The sequence below is a fragment of the Gasterosteus aculeatus genome, unplaced genomic scaffold (assembly GCF_964276395.1).
Source record: "Gasterosteus aculeatus unplaced genomic scaffold, fGasAcu3.hap1.1 HAP1_SCAFFOLD_23, whole genome shotgun sequence".
Lineage (NCBI taxonomy): Eukaryota > Metazoa > Chordata > Actinopteri > Perciformes > Gasterosteidae > Gasterosteus > Gasterosteus aculeatus.
The window spans coordinates 346624-361374 of NW_027554882.1; the positions used below are offsets into that span (position 1 = coordinate 346624).

At 47.0% G+C, this 14751-nt stretch overlaps 15 non-coding genes and 1 pseudogene across 15 annotated transcripts; all 16 read right to left on the reverse strand.

Annotated features, from left to right (window-relative positions):
- Positions 1 to 3359: 3359 nt before the first annotated feature.
- On the reverse strand, positions 3360 to 3457 carry LOC144392527 (U2 spliceosomal RNA; annotated as a pseudogene).
- A 602-nt stretch (positions 3458 to 4059) lies between these two features.
- Positions 4060 to 4174, reverse strand: LOC144392575 (U5 spliceosomal RNA). Its single transcript, XR_013455959.1, has one exon. It is a non-coding gene; the product is annotated as a U5 spliceosomal RNA (small nuclear RNA).
- A 434-nt stretch (positions 4175 to 4608) lies between these two features.
- Positions 4609 to 4772, reverse strand: LOC144392112 (U1 spliceosomal RNA). The gene has a single exon (XR_013455498.1). It is a non-coding gene; the product is annotated as a U1 spliceosomal RNA (small nuclear RNA).
- A 276-nt stretch (positions 4773 to 5048) lies between these two features.
- Positions 5049 to 5239, reverse strand: LOC144392339 (U2 spliceosomal RNA). Its single transcript, XR_013455725.1, has one exon. It is a non-coding gene; the product is annotated as a U2 spliceosomal RNA (small nuclear RNA).
- An 808-nt stretch (positions 5240 to 6047) lies between these two features.
- LOC144392576 (U5 spliceosomal RNA) lies at positions 6048 to 6162 on the reverse strand. The gene has a single exon (XR_013455960.1). It is a non-coding gene; the product is annotated as a U5 spliceosomal RNA (small nuclear RNA).
- Positions 6163 to 6604: 442 nt separating this feature from the next.
- On the reverse strand, positions 6605 to 6768 carry LOC144392113 (U1 spliceosomal RNA). Its single transcript, XR_013455500.1, has one exon. It is a non-coding gene; the product is annotated as a U1 spliceosomal RNA (small nuclear RNA).
- Positions 6769 to 7044: 276 nt separating this feature from the next.
- On the reverse strand, positions 7045 to 7235 carry LOC144392340 (U2 spliceosomal RNA). The gene has a single exon (XR_013455726.1). It is a non-coding gene; the product is annotated as a U2 spliceosomal RNA (small nuclear RNA).
- A 705-nt stretch (positions 7236 to 7940) lies between these two features.
- Positions 7941 to 8055, reverse strand: LOC144392577 (U5 spliceosomal RNA). The gene has a single exon (XR_013455961.1). It is a non-coding gene; the product is annotated as a U5 spliceosomal RNA (small nuclear RNA).
- Positions 8056 to 8489: 434 nt separating this feature from the next.
- On the reverse strand, positions 8490 to 8653 carry LOC144392114 (U1 spliceosomal RNA). The gene has a single exon (XR_013455501.1). It is a non-coding gene; the product is annotated as a U1 spliceosomal RNA (small nuclear RNA).
- A 276-nt stretch (positions 8654 to 8929) lies between these two features.
- On the reverse strand, positions 8930 to 9120 carry LOC144392466 (U2 spliceosomal RNA). Its single transcript, XR_013455854.1, has one exon. It is a non-coding gene; the product is annotated as a U2 spliceosomal RNA (small nuclear RNA).
- Positions 9121 to 9732: 612 nt separating this feature from the next.
- On the reverse strand, positions 9733 to 9847 carry LOC144392081 (U5 spliceosomal RNA). The gene has a single exon (XR_013455469.1). It is a non-coding gene; the product is annotated as a U5 spliceosomal RNA (small nuclear RNA).
- Positions 9848 to 10289: 442 nt separating this feature from the next.
- On the reverse strand, positions 10290 to 10453 carry LOC144392116 (U1 spliceosomal RNA). Its single transcript, XR_013455503.1, has one exon. It is a non-coding gene; the product is annotated as a U1 spliceosomal RNA (small nuclear RNA).
- Positions 10454 to 10729: 276 nt separating this feature from the next.
- Positions 10730 to 10920, reverse strand: LOC120813746 (U2 spliceosomal RNA). The gene has a single exon (XR_013455727.1). It is a non-coding gene; the product is annotated as a U2 spliceosomal RNA (small nuclear RNA).
- A 702-nt stretch (positions 10921 to 11622) lies between these two features.
- On the reverse strand, positions 11623 to 11737 carry LOC144392578 (U5 spliceosomal RNA). Its single transcript, XR_013455962.1, has one exon. It is a non-coding gene; the product is annotated as a U5 spliceosomal RNA (small nuclear RNA).
- A 442-nt stretch (positions 11738 to 12179) lies between these two features.
- LOC144392117 (U1 spliceosomal RNA) lies at positions 12180 to 12343 on the reverse strand. The gene has a single exon (XR_013455504.1). It is a non-coding gene; the product is annotated as a U1 spliceosomal RNA (small nuclear RNA).
- A 276-nt stretch (positions 12344 to 12619) lies between these two features.
- On the reverse strand, positions 12620 to 12810 carry LOC120813744 (U2 spliceosomal RNA). Its single transcript, XR_005711012.2, has one exon. It is a non-coding gene; the product is annotated as a U2 spliceosomal RNA (small nuclear RNA).
- Positions 12811 to 14751: the final 1941 nt, after the last annotated feature.

The following is a 14751-nucleotide window of genomic DNA, read 5'->3' on the forward strand; positions in this document are numbered from 1 at the left end:
CCCCTGTCTGACCCCTGCGTGCACCCTAAAAACCTCCCCTAGGTGACCGTTAACCGAAACTGTGCTCCCCACGCTTGTGTACAATACACGTAACCACCCTACAAACCTATCAGTGAACCCTAATCTGCTCAAAACCCTAAACATGAAACCCCAGTGAACTCTGTCAAACGCCTTTGCCTGATCGAGGCTCACCACCATAAGCGGTAGCTGCCTGTCTTCCGCCCATGCAACAGCGTCCCGGATAAGCTGGAGATTCCATCTCACCGAACGTCCCGCCACTGCGCAAGTCTGATCCACATGGACCACATGAGCAAGTGCTGTGCCCAGACGGTCCGCCAACACCTTTGCCAGGAGCTTGTAGTCGACACACAGCATGGTCAGTGGCCGCCAGTTCCCTAGGTCGGTTGGATCCCCCTTCTTAAAAAGAAGAGAGATAACTCCAGTGGCCAAAGACCCTCCCATCGCACCTGTGCGGAGTACTGCGGAAAGGATCTCCAACAATACAGGGCCCAGAATGTCCCAAAATTTTAGATAAAATTCTGCCGGTAGCCCGTCGATACCTGGCACCTTTCGCCTGTTCATCCTGTTGAGAGCACCCTCGAGTTCTTCAAGGGTGAGCGGGGCATCTAGTGTCTGTGCTATGTTCAAGGGCACTCGCTGGGTCAACAAATCCAGAAAGACCTCCCCACTACCTACGTCTATCTCCTTCTCTGAGAACGCTGTGCGGTAGTAGTCGGTGGCGGCCCGCACCATCTGCACCCTATCCGACACAATCCTACCCTGCTCGTCCCTAACCCCGGTCACTACCCGTTTTGCCCTGTCAGCCCTTATTGAGCTGAAGAAAGAAGCTGAACATGTTTCAAAACTTTCAATGAATTTTTCACGTGACTGCAACAGGTAGGCTCTGGCTTTTGACTCAAAAACCTCTCTAAGCTGCGATTTGAGGGAGTCGCAAGCCTGCTGGTTTAAAGTGCCGTCCGAGTTCCCCCTAGTGTACTCAAGCTCGAGTAGTCGCTGTAGGCGAAGCGCTTCTCTCTTTGCCCACCTTGCCTTTCTTTTGCTGTATCGTACACAAAAGGCCTTTATCCTCTCTTTGGCAACCTCCCACCACTCAATAGCTCCAGGACACATCGGCCTTAAACCCACCAGACCTCTGAAAAACACGCGGAAATCTTTAATGAACACCTCCTCCTCCAAGATGTTAATGTTAAGACGCCAGAAACCGGACCCAAAAACTGGTGCACATGAGCGCACCTCCAGCAGTACTCCATCATGGTCAGAGAAAAACACGGGGAGCACTCTGCCTGCCAGTAAACTCAAAGACCTCGAGGTAAAGATGTAGTCCAGACGCTTCGCTGCGCCCCTTGAGTTCCGCCACGTAGGACCTAGCGCATGTGGTTTAACCCCCTTCAAACCGTCTAATAAGCCATGCTTGGCCATTAAATTGGTGATAAAAACGTCACTGGTATCCCCCCCTCTACCTAGCTCGACATTTAAGTCACCCCCTAAAATAACCTGCCTGCTAGTGGCAAGGTGTGGTTCCACTTGGCCGATCATGTCCTTCCTCTCGGTTGCTGATTGTGGCCCATAAACCACAATAACCCTAAGCTTGACTGTGCCCCATGTCACGTCTGTACCCATTATCCTCCCCTGGACAATAACAAAGGATGCCTCCACCATAATTTCTTTAGAACCAAATAAAATGCCCACCCCAGTAGCGTGGACCCCCCCTACACTCCAGACTGAGTCCCCTTTGGTCCACTCCTTTGCAAAGGTTTGGATGTCCCCTGCATCCCGTAAATGAACCTCCTGCAAAAAACAAATGTCGGCTTGGAGTGTGTTCACAAAATCAAAAACAGTCCTCCTTTTCACTATATTCCTCATTCCCCTTGTGTTTAAAGACAGTACCTTAAACGAAGCCATAAAGCAAAGTTCAGACTCCTACTGGGTGTAGGATGTGTCTTTGTCCATCTCTTCAGCCCAGGAAAGGGGCACTGTGTTGGGTGAGTTTACCGGTCGACTAGGCCCGTCATATATGTCCACCCCATACGGGGGTGACAACATGAGCAAACCTTGGGGGAGATCGAAATCAATCCCCAGCCTTTCAGCCGTCAAAACGGCCCCTTCCCCCATGCACTGTTCCTCCCCCTCTACTGCAACATTCCCATTTGGGCCCTGTAGTTCCTCCTGAGTTCCACCTTCTTGCACCTCGTCAGTGGACTTCCCTGGCTTCACAGCTTCCTCTCTTCGACTGCCGTCAATCCCCTCCTTTTTGGCCACCGCATCCTTCTTCTTCCTTTTGTTTTTTTTGCTGCGTTCCTCCTCCGCACCCTCTTCATACTCAGGTGCCTGCTCTTCAAAAACCTCTGAGAGCTTTCGGACCCCTTGCTTCATTGTGGGGAATGATGCACCAAGTGTAAGCTCAGGAAACTCCTCCATCACGCCCTGGTCTGCTGCCCGAGCTACCTCATCCTCCAATACTGCCCCTTCCTCCTGCAATGCGGTCTTCCCTTCTCCCTCTGTGGTTTCTGCTCCGGACCCCATCTGTAGTGGCCCCTCCTCGGAATTCTGCGATGTCTTGGATCCCTTCCCCTGCTCCAAAGTTCTGTTGGAGACTCCCGTTTGTCTGGTTACTTCAGAAAAGGTCCTCTTGCGGCTGGGACAGCTTCTATAGAGGTGGTCCGACCCTCCGCATCCATGGCAGTTTTTAGGGACAGTGCAGTCCTTGGCCGCGTGTCCTGTTTGCCCACAAAAGCGGCAACTTTCTCCTGTGCAGCCTGTCTCCGAGTGGCCAGACCGTCTGCATTTTCGGCAGAAGGCTGGCTGGCGGTTATAGAAACAGTATCCTCGGTCTCCCCCAAGACTAAAAAAAGCAGGGGGGTGTTGTAGCCCATCCGGCCCTGTCGGGTCTGGATTCAGCAGGACCTGGAACTGCCGACGGCCGGTCCAAAAACCGAGGGGATCCTTTACATGCCGGGCTGCAGTTGCTACTTCCCCGTAGCGGCCCAGGAATGAAACTAAGGCTTCATCAGTCACAAAAGGGTTGTACATATGGACTGACACTGTTCTGAAGTTCGGTCTGTCGAGGTTCAGGACTTCATAGTAGGCAAGAGGGCTCACCTTCGCATCCTTTCTGCAGATTTCAGACACCCTTCTGTAGATGTCCTCGCTCCCAAGGGTAACGTCGAAGGCTTTTTCCTGCTGGTTCCACTGGATACACAAAACATCCTGCACCATCAAATGCAGCTGTCCCATGATTACTTGCTTTCCAAAAAAACTCTCGACAGGACTTGGTCGTCTTCTTTCGTAGCTCGAAACCTTAAAGTATATCTCAGCCCGACCCTTGGGATCGGCTGCTCGTGGGGTGTCATAGCCATTGTTCCGTTCTCGAACGCTTGGCTTTTGTGGCCAAAAACAGCTACTACACTTGATCTTAGCCAAAAGGCCGAGAAGCGATAACACCAAACTGTTTGTTTGCAGACCCAACGTACCAGCACATATCTCAATTGTCGCGGTGCGGTTCTTTCAACTGGGCGTAGCAGTCGCTTGCTACTTAACAACCCACTCCCCACGCTGCCCCCGTCCTCAAAAAAGCTAAAATCATTGATTTGTTTACAAGCAAAAGTGTAAACTCCTGCTGAAATCTGGTGGATTTCACTGTTGTTTCAGACACTAGAGACTCCAGTGATGATTAATCACTGTAAAGTCCTGCTGAAAATCTTGTTGATTTCACAATGGATTCAGACAGAGATTTGAGACTTGCTGCAAGGCTCCACTAGTGACTCCAGTGATGATTCCTGCTGAAAATCTTGTTGATTTCACAATGAATTCAGACAGTGATTTGCTGATTTGAGACGTGCTCCACCGGAGACTCCAGTAAAGTGACCATTAATCCCTGTAAAATCCTGCTGAAATCTGGTTGATTTCACTTTGGATTCAGACAGTGATTTGAGACTTGCTGCACTAGTGACTCCAGTGATAAGTAAACACAACTTTGTTTGTGCTCCATTGTCAGGAGCCTCTGTCCAACTACTTTTCTTTTCACACAAGTACATGAGGCTCAGCCAATTGGCAGAGCCTGCCAAAAATATGGTCAACTCATTGTTGTTCCTCTCCACGGAAGTCTTTAGTAAAAGGCGAAAGACTTATGCGTATTGAAGAGAAACCAAAGTCAGTTGCGGAATCAGGTGGCAGGCAGCCTTATATCCCAGTCGCAACAGTGATCCCTCTTGTGGTTGGGACTGGTTGAGCTGCGGTTGTCCAATGCCAAACCCATTCCCCAGCACCAGCCATCAAAAACTCATTGATTTGTTTACAAGCAAAAGTGTAAAGTCCTGCTGAAATGTGCTTGATTTCACTTTGGATTCAGACAGTGATTTGCTGATTTGAGACGTGCTCCACTGGAGACTCCAGCGCAGTGATGATTAATGCTGAAATGTGCTTGATCTCACTTTGGATTCAGACAGTGATTGTAGACTCCCTCCACTGGAGACTCCAGTGCAGTGGTGATTAATCCGTGTAAAATCCTGCTGAAATGTGGTTGATTTCACTAGGGATTCAGACAGTGATGATTAAACGGGACACCTGGTTTTTCTTTGACTTCAATATCAGGGGAGAGCGCGAACGCAGTCCCCCACTACCACAAATTATGCAGTCGAGATTCCCACATTTGGGGAATTCGCAGTGGTCAGCACAGTCGCAGTGCAATGACTGAGCCTCGCCCTGGGTGAACCACCTTCTTGATCATGGTATCTCCCCTGCCAGGTAAGTATGAGTTGGTGGTGACAGAGGCAGGGACGGTATTCCCAGTCACAGCATTTGTGGTGACGGTTCGCAGATGGCACCGTCCTCACAGATCGGTGAAGTTAAAATCAGTGATTTGAGACTTGCAAAACAAAGGCACTATTGATGAGTAAGCATAAGTCACTTGCCAAAAGCCTCAGTCTTAAAAACTATGTGGAGGTGAGACTTGTTTTACTCAAAGCAGAAATCATTTCCAACACCACACCACTGATTCAGGTTACCATTTCTTTTATTTTCCACAATTTAAAGGGTGCACCGTTCCCGGAGGTGCTGCAATACCGGGTCGATGCTTGGAGTGAACGGAGCAAGCCCCTTTTTCATCTCCCAGAGCTAAAAATCGGCTTAATATGTAGTCCTCGTATAGAGGACATATCAGATATTAAACTGATAAGAACAGATACTACACTTGATCTTAGCCAAAAGGCCGAGAAGCGATAACACCAAACTGTTTGTTTGCAGACCCAACGTACCAGCACATATCTCAATTGTCGCGGTGCGGTTCTTTCAACTGGGCGTAGCAGTCGCTTGCTACTTAACAACCCACTCCCCACGCTGCCCCCGTCCTCAAAAAAGCTAAAATCATTGATTTGTTTACAAGCAAAAGTGTAAACTCCTGCTGAAATCTGGTTGATTTCACTGTTGTTTCAGACACTAGAGACTCCAGTGATGATTAATCACTGTAAAGTCCTGCTGAAAATCTTGTTGATTTCACAATGGATTCAGACAGAGATTTGAGACTTGCTGCAAGGCTCCACTAGTGACTCCAGTGATGATTCATCTCTGCAAAGTCCTGCTGAAAATCTTGTTGATTTCACAATGGATTCAGACAGAGATTTGAGACTTGCTGCAAGGCTCCACTAGTGACTCCAGTGATGATTCATCTCTGCAAAGTCCTGCTGAAAATCTTGTTGATTTCACAATGGATTCAGACAGAGATTTGAGACTTGCTGCAAGGCTCCACTAGTGACTCCAGTGATGATTCCTGCTGAAAATCTTGTTGATTTCACAATGAATTCAGACAGTGATTTGCTGATTTGAGACGTGCTCCACCGGAGACTCCAGTAAAGTGACCATTAATCCCTGTAAAATCCTGCTGAAATCTGGTTGATTTCACTTTGGATTCAGACAGTGATTTGAGACTTGCTGCACTAGTGACTCCAGTGATAAGTAAACACAACTTTGTTTGTGCTCCATTGTCAGGAGCCTCTGTCCAACTACTTTTCTTTTCACACAAGTACATGAGGCTCAGCCAATTGGCAGAGCCTGCCAAAAATATGGTCAACTCATTGTTGTTCCTCTCCACGGAAGTCTTTAGTAAAAGGCGAAAGACTTATGCGTATTGAAGAGAAACCAAAGTCAGTTGCGGAATCAGGTGGCAGGCAGCCTTATATCCCAGTCGCAACAGTGATCCCTCTTGTGGTTGGGACTGGTTGAGCTGCGGTTGTCCAATGCCAAACCCATTCCCCAGCACCAGCCATCAAAAACTCATTGATTTGTTTACAAGCAAAAGTGTAAAGTCCTGCTGAAATGTGCTTGATTTCACTTTGGATTCAGACAGTGATTTGCTGATTTGAGACGTGCTCCACTGGAGACTCCAGCGCAGTGATGATTAATGCTGAAATCTGGTTGATTTCACTTTGGATTCAGACAGTGATTTGCTGATTGTAGACTCCCTCCACCGGAGACTCCAGTGCAGTGGTGATTAATCCGTGTAAAATCCTGCTGAAATGTGGTTGATTTCACTAGGGATTCAGACAGTGATGATTAAACGGGACACCTGGTTTTTCTTTGACTTCAATATCAGGGGAGAGCGCGAACGCAGTCCCCCACTACCACAAATTATGCAGTCGAGATTCCCACATTTGGGGAATTCGCAGTGGTCAGCACAGTCGCAGTGCAATGACTGAGCCTCGCCCTGGGTGAACCACCTTCTTGATCATGGTATCTCCCCTGCCAGGTAAGTATGAGTTGGTGGTGACAGAGGCAGGGACGGTATTCCCAGTCACAGCATTTGTGGTGACGGTTCGCAGATGGCACCGTCCTCACAGATCGGTGAAGTTAAAATCAGTGATTTGAGACTTGCAAAACAAAGGCACTATTGATGAGTAAGCATAAGTCACTTGCCAAAAGCCTCAGTCTTAAAAACTATGTGGAGGTGAGACTTGTTTTACTCAAAGCAGAAATCATTTCCAACACCACACCACTGATTCAGGTTACCATTTCTTTTATTTTCCACAATTTAAAGGGTGCACCGTTCCCGGAGGTGCTGCAATACCGGGTCGATGCTTGGAGTGAACGGAGCAAGCCCCTTTTTCATCTCCCAGAGCTAAAAATCGGCTTAATATGTAGTCCTCGTATAGAGGACATATCAGATATTAAACTGATAAGAACAGATACTACACTTGATCTTAGCCAAAAGGCCGAGAAGCGATAACACCAAACTGTTTGTTTGCAGACCCAACGTACCAGCACATATCTCAATTGTCGCGGTGCGGTTCTTTCAACTGGGCGTAGCAGTCGCTTGCTACTTAACAACCCACTCCCCACGCTGCCCCCGTCCTCAAAAAAGCTAAAATCATTGATTTGTTTACAAGCAAAAGTGTAAACTCCTGCTGAAATCTGGTTGATTTCACTGTTGTTTCAGACACTAGAGACTCCAGTGATGATTAATCACTGTAAAGTCCTGCTGAAAATCTTGTTGATTTCACAATGGATTCAGACAGAGATTTGAGACTTGCTGCAAGGCTCCACTAGTGACTCCAGTGATGATTCATCTCTGCAAAGTCCTGCTGAAAATCTTGTTGATTTCACAATGGATTCAGACAGAGATTTGAGACTTGCTGCAAGGCTCCACTAGTGACTCCAGTGATGATTCCTGCTGAAAATCTTGTTGATTTCACAATGAATTCAGACAGTGATTTGCTGATTTGAGACGTGCTCCACCGGAGACTCCAGTAAAGTGACCATTAATCCCTGTAAAATCCTGCTGAAATCTGGTTGATTTCACTTTGGATTCAGACAGTGATTTGAGACTTGCTGCACTAGTGACTCCAGTGATAAGTAAACACAACTTTGTTTGTGCTCCATTGTCAGGAGCCTCTGTCCAACTACTTTTCTTTTCACACAAGTACATGAGGCTCAGCCAATTGGCAGAGCCTGCCAAAAATATGGTCAACTCATTGTTGTTCCTCTCCACGGAAGTCTTTAGTAAAAGGCGAAAGACTTATGCGTATTGAAGAGAAACCAAAGTCAGTTGCGGAATCAGGTGGCAGGCAGCCTTATATCCCAGTCGCAACAGTGATCCCTCTTGTGGTTGGGACTGGTTGAGCTGCGGTTGTCCAATGCCAAACCCATTCCCCAGCACCAGCCATCAAAAACTCATTGATTTGTTTACAAGCAAAAGTGTAAAGTCCTGCTGAAATGTGCTTGATTTCACTTTGGATTCAGACAGTGATTTGCTGATTTGAGACGTGCTCCACTGGAGACTCCAGCGCAGTGATGATTAATGCTGAAATGTGCTTGATCTCACTTTGGATTCAGACAGTGATTGTAGACTCCCTCCACTGGAGACTCCAGTGCAGTGGTGATTAATCCGTGTAAAATCCTGCTGAAATGTGGTTGATTTCACTAGGGATTCAGACAGTGATGATTAAACGGGACACCTGGTTTTTCTTTGACTTCAATATCAGGGGAGAGCGCGAACGCAGTCCCCCACTACCACAAATTATGCAGTCGAGATTCCCACATTTGGGGAATTCGCAGTGGTCAGCACAGTCGCAGTGCAATGACTGAGCCTCGCCCTGGGTGAACCACCTTCTTGATCATGGTATCTCCCCTGCCAGGTAAGTATGAGTTGGTGGTGACAGAGGCAGGGACGGTATTCCCAGTCACAGCATTTGTGGTGACGGTTCGCAGATGGCACCGTCCTCACAGATCGGTGAAGTTAAAATCAGTGATTTGAGACTTGCAAAACAAAGGCACTATTGATGAGTAAGCATAAGTCACTTGCCAAAAGCCTCAGTCTTAAAAACTATGTGGAGGTGAGACTTGTTTTACTCAAAGCAGAAATCATTTCCAACACCACACCACTGATTCAGGTTACCATTTCTTTTATTTTCCACAATTTAAAGGGTGCACCGTTCCCGGAGGTGCTGCAATACCGGGTCGATGCTTGGAGTGAACGGAGCAAGCCCCTTTTTCATCTCCCAGAGCTAAAAATGGGCTAAATATGTAGTCCTCGTATAGAGGACATATCAGATATTAAACTGATAAGAACAGATACTACACTTGATCTTAGCCAAAAGGCCGAGAAGCGATAACACCAAACTGTTTGTTTGCAGACCCAACGTACCAGCACATATCTCAATTGTCGCGGTGCGGTTCTTTCAACTGGGCGTAGCAGTCGCTTGCTACTTAACAACCCACTCCCCACGCTGCCCCCGTCCTCAAAAAAGCTAAAATCATTGATTTGTTTACAAGCAAAAGTGTAAACTCCTGCTGAAATCTGGTTGATTTCACTGTTGTTTCAGACACTAGAGACTCCAGTGATGATTAATCACTGTAAAGTCCTGCTGAAAATCTTGTTGATTTCACAATGGATTCAGACAGAGATTTGAGACTTGCTGCAAGGCTCCACTAGTGACTCCAGTGATGATTCATCTCTGCAAAGTCCTGCTGAAAATCTTGTTGATTTCACAATGGATTCAGACAGAGATTTGAGACTTGCTGCAAGGCTCCACTAGTGACTCCAGTGATGATTCATCTCTGCAAAGTCCTGCTGAAAATCTTGTTGATTTCACAATGGATTCAGACAGTGATTTGAGACTTGCTGCACTAGTGACTCCAGTGATAAGTAAACACAACTTTGTTTGTGCTCCATTGTCAGGAGCCTCTGTCCAACTACTTTTCTTTTCACACAAGTACATGAGGCTCAGCCAATTGGCAGAGCCTGCCAAAAATATGGTCAACTCATTGTTGTTCCTCTCCACGGAAGTCTTTAGTAAAAGGCGAAAGACTTACGCGTATTGAAGAGAAACCAAAGTCAGTTGCGGAATCAGGTGGCAGGCAGCCTTATATCCCAGTCGCAACAGTGATCCCTCTTGTGGTTGGGACTGGTTGAGCTGCGGTTGTCCAATGCCAAACCCATTCCCCAGCACCAGCCATCAAAAACTCATTGATTTGTTTACAAGCAAAAGTGTAAAGTCCTGCTGAAATGTGCTTGATTTCACTTTGGATTCAGACAGTGATTTGCTGATTTGAGACGTGCTCCACTGGAGACTCCAGCGCAGTGATGATTAATGCTGAAATCTGGTTGATTTCACTTTGGATTCAGACAGTGATTTGCTGATTGTAGACTCCCTCCACCGGAGACTCCAGTGCAGTGGTGATTAATCCGTGTAAAATCCTGCTGAAATGTGGTTGATTTCACTAGGGATTCAGACAGTGATGATTAAACGGGACACCTGGTTTTTCTTTGACTTCAATATCAGGGGAGAGCGCGAACGCAGTCCCCCACTACCACAAATTATGCAGTCGAGATTCCCACATTTGGGGAATTCGCAGTGGTCAGCACAGTCGCAGTGCAATGACTGAGCCTCGCCCTGGGTGAACCACCTTCTTGATCATGGTATCTCCCCTGCCAGGTAAGTATGAGTTGGTGGTGACAGAGGCAGGGACGGTATTCCCAGTCACAGCATTTGTGGTGACGGTTCGCAGATGGCACCGTCCTCACAGATCGGTGAAGTTAAAATCAGTGATTTGAGACTTGCAAAACAAAGGCACTATTGATGAGTAAGCATAAGTCACTTGCCAAAAGCCTCAGTCTTAAAAACTATGTGGAGGTGAGACTTGTTTTACTCAAAGCAGAAATCATTTCCAACACCACACCACTGATTCAGGTTACCATTTCTTTTATTTTCCACAATTGAAAGGGTGCACCGTTCCCGGAGGTGCTGCAATACCGGGTCGATGCTTGGAGTGAACGGAGCAAGCCCCTTTTTCATCTCCCAGAGCTAAAAATCGGCTTAATATGTAGTCCTCGTATAGAGGACATATCAGATATTAAACTGATAAGAACAGATACTACACTTGATCTTAGCCAAAAGGCCGAGAAGCGATAACACCAAACTGTTTGTTTGCAGACCCAACGTACCAGCACATATCTCAATTGTCGCGGTGCGGTTCTTTCAACTGGGCGTAGCAGTCGCTTGCTACTTAACAACCCACTCCCCACGCTGCCCCCGTCCTCAAAAAAGCTAAAATCATTGATTTGTTTACAAGCAAAAGTGTAAACTCCTGCTGAAATCTGGTTGATTTCACTGTTGTTTCAGACACTAGAGACTCCAGTGATGATTAATCACTGTAAAGTCCTGCTGAAAATCTTGTTGATTTCACAATGGATTCAGACAGAGATTTGAGACTTGCTGCAAGGCTCCACTAGTGACTCCAGTGATGATTCATCTCTGCAAAGTCCTGCTGAAAATCTTGTTGATTTCACAATGGATTCAGACAGAGATTTGAGACTTGCTGCAAGGCTCCACTAGTGACTCCAGTGATGATTCCTGCTGAAAATCTTGTTGATTTCACAATGAATTCAGACAGTGATTTGCTGATTTGAGACGTGCTCCACCGGAGACTCCAGTAAAGTGACCATTAATCCCTGTAAAATCCTGCTGAAATCTGGTTGATTTCACTTTGGATTCAGACAGTGATTTGAGACTTGCTGCACTAGTGACTCCAGTGATAAGTAAACACAACTTTGTTTGTGCTCCATTGTCAGCCTCTGTCCAACTACTTTTCTTTTCACACAAGTACATGAGGCTCAGCCAATTGGCAGAGCCTGCCAAAAATATGGTCAACTCATTGTTGTTCCTCTCCACGGAAGTCTTTAGTAAAAGGCGAAAGACTTATGCGTATTGAAGAGAAACCAAAGTCAGTTGCGGAATCAGGTGGCAGGCAGCCTTATATCCCAGTCGCAACAGTGATCCCTCTTGTGGTTGGGACTGGTTGAGCTGCGGTTGTCCAATGCCAAACCCATTCCCCAGCACCAGCCATCAAAAACTCATTGATTTGTTTACAAGCAAAAGTGTAAAGTCCTGCTGAAATGTGCTTGATTTCACTTTGGATTCAGACAGTGATTTGCTGATTTGAGACGTGCTCCACTGGAGACTCCAGCGCAGTGATGATTAATGCTGAAATCTGGTTGATTTCACTTTGGATTCAGACAGTGATTTGCTGATTGTAGACTCCCTCCACCGGAGACTCCAGTGCAGTGGTGATTAATCCGTGTAAAATCCTGCTGAAATGTGGTTGATTTCACTAGGGATTCAGACAGTGATGATTAAACGGGACACCTGGTTTTTCTTTGACTTCAATATCAGGGGAGAGCGCGAACGCAGTCCCCCACTACCACAAATTATGCAGTCGAGATTCCCACATTTGGGGAATTCGCAGTGGTCAGCACAGTCGCAGTGCAATGACTGAGCCTCGCCCTGGGTGAACCACCTTCTTGATCATGGTATCTCCCCTGCCAGGTAAGTATGAGTTGGTGGTGACAGAGGCAGGGACGGTATTCCCAGTCACAGCATTTGTGGTGACGGTTCGCAGATGGCACCGTCCTCACAGATCGGTGAAGTTAAAATCAGTGATTTGAGACTTGCAAAACAAAGGCACTATTGATGAGTAAGCATAAGTCACTTGCCAAAAGCCTCAGTCTTAAAAACTATGTGGAGGTGAGACTTGTTTTACTCAAAGCAGAAATCATTTCCAACACCACACCACTGATTCAGGTTACCATTTCTTTTATTTTCCACAATTTAAAGGGTGCACCGTTCCCGGAGGTGCTGCAATACCGGGTCGATGCTTGGAGTGAACGGAGCAAGCCCCTTTTTCATCTCCCAGAGCTAAAAATCGGCTTAATATGTAGTCCTCGTATAGAGGACATATCAGATATTAAACTGATAAGAACAGATTTTTTTTTCTTTTTTTTTTTATTTGTGAAAAAGATCTTTGCACAATACAAACTCATATCTGTGGTTATTTCTCTTCACAATACATCAACAAACCAAACACAAATGCATACAAACTCATATCTGTAGTTCGGTCTTCTACCAATACATAAACAAACCAAAAACCAAAACCAAATGACAACTTTCAGGGATGAGGTCAGTCTACCTAGTCCCAAGGAACCCCCCTTAACCCAAGTCCTCCCTTCCACCTCTCCAAGGCGGCATGCTTCCCCCACTTCCTGATGTCCATCTTTATTCTCCCCTTCAACTCCAGCTCGATCCTCTTCACCACCCCCTCCACGCTAACTTCCTTGTTGTTCACCAGGTCTTGCCTCGCCCGCCACAGGCCCCTCTTGACAAGGCTTACAATTAGCCATGTGAGGACCATTGTCCTTCCCAAGCTCACCCCTCTTTTCACCACACTCCAAGTTAAATGGAACCCCGGGACCAGCTGTACTAGCCACTTATTTGCTCTTTTCCACCCCTCGCTTGCAAAAGTACAGTCCCACATTACATGTCTAATGGTCTCATCCAATCCTCGGGCACACGGGGGCTCTGGTCAAACCATGCCGATAAAGCAGCTCTCGTACCGGCAGGCACCCGTGGAGACATAACCAGTTGAGGTCCTTGAGCCCATTGTCAAGGCCCCGCGGTTGGATCCCCCACCAAAACTCTGCTGGTGTCCCGACCACTGCAGGTGCTACCACTCCCTTCCTGGCGACTTGGTAAAGTGCCCTGTGGATCAATAACACGCCTGTTCCCGAGGCCTCAGGGTGTGCCCGCAGCCACCTTGCTGCCACTGGTACCATGTGCTGCTCATGTTTTGGCTATCCTTTCCTTTGAGGAAGTGGGTTAAATGGGAGAACCGGCGGCCAAAAGGGGAGGTTATGCCACCACACTACAGGCAGATGATGGGCTGGGCTAAAAGGCACAAGGAATGCGGGGGAGGTGACCTAGGCCTGGATCATTGGGAACTGTACAAGGCAATAGTTGCAAAACAGGGACCTGTGAGAGTTTGCGGGGTGGGCAGGGAGGAGTGGCTGTTTGCGCAGCACAAGGAACTGCCAAACAGACTAAAGGACATCAACTGGCTATGTCTACATAAGAGGATGCCTGTGAGGGACACTTTATATAGGCATGGCCTGTCAAGGCTGCGCTCCTGCCCACGATTAGGTTGTGGCAGAGACGAGGACTTATCTCATGTATTTTGGGGATGTGGGTTTGCAAGAACAATGTGGGGAGAGCTGGTTTTTTTTTTTCCTAAACTGGGGGGACTGTCTTATGAGATGCTGATGCTGGGGTTGGGTCTGAGGGGACGGGGAAGGGAGGGTTTTTTGTTGTGGTTGATTCTGTCAATAGGGAAGGCAGCACTGTGGGATGCCAGAATGGCATTAATACGAAGTAATGATGTGAACAGGGTTGAAGGAGTGGTGGCGAAGGTGAGGGGGGAGGTGCGGCGGATGAAAAGGAGGGAGGAGGAGAGGCATGGGTACCATGCAGCCAAGGAGCGATGGAAGGGAGTGTTAGCTTAGGTAAGAGGGTGGGGAAGGGGGTTGCTATGGTATTGGGTGCATTGGTACAGTCTGTATGTTGTTTTTTTTGATGAAAATGACAATGTAATGTAATATTGTGTGTTGGTGTGGAATGTGTAATAAATTGTGTGAAAAGAAAATTAGTTGGACAGAGGCTCCTGACAATGGAGCACAAAGTTGTGTTTACTTATCACTGGAGTCCCTAGTCTCAAATCATTGTCTGAATCCAAAGTGAAATCAACCAGATTTCAGCAGGATTTTACAGGGATTAATCATCACTGCACTGGAGTCTCCAGTGGAGCACGTCTCAAATCAGCAAATCACTGTCTGAATTCATTGTGAAATCAACAAGATTTTCAGCAGGACTTTGCAGTGATTAATCATCACTGGAGTCTCTAGTGGAGCCTTGC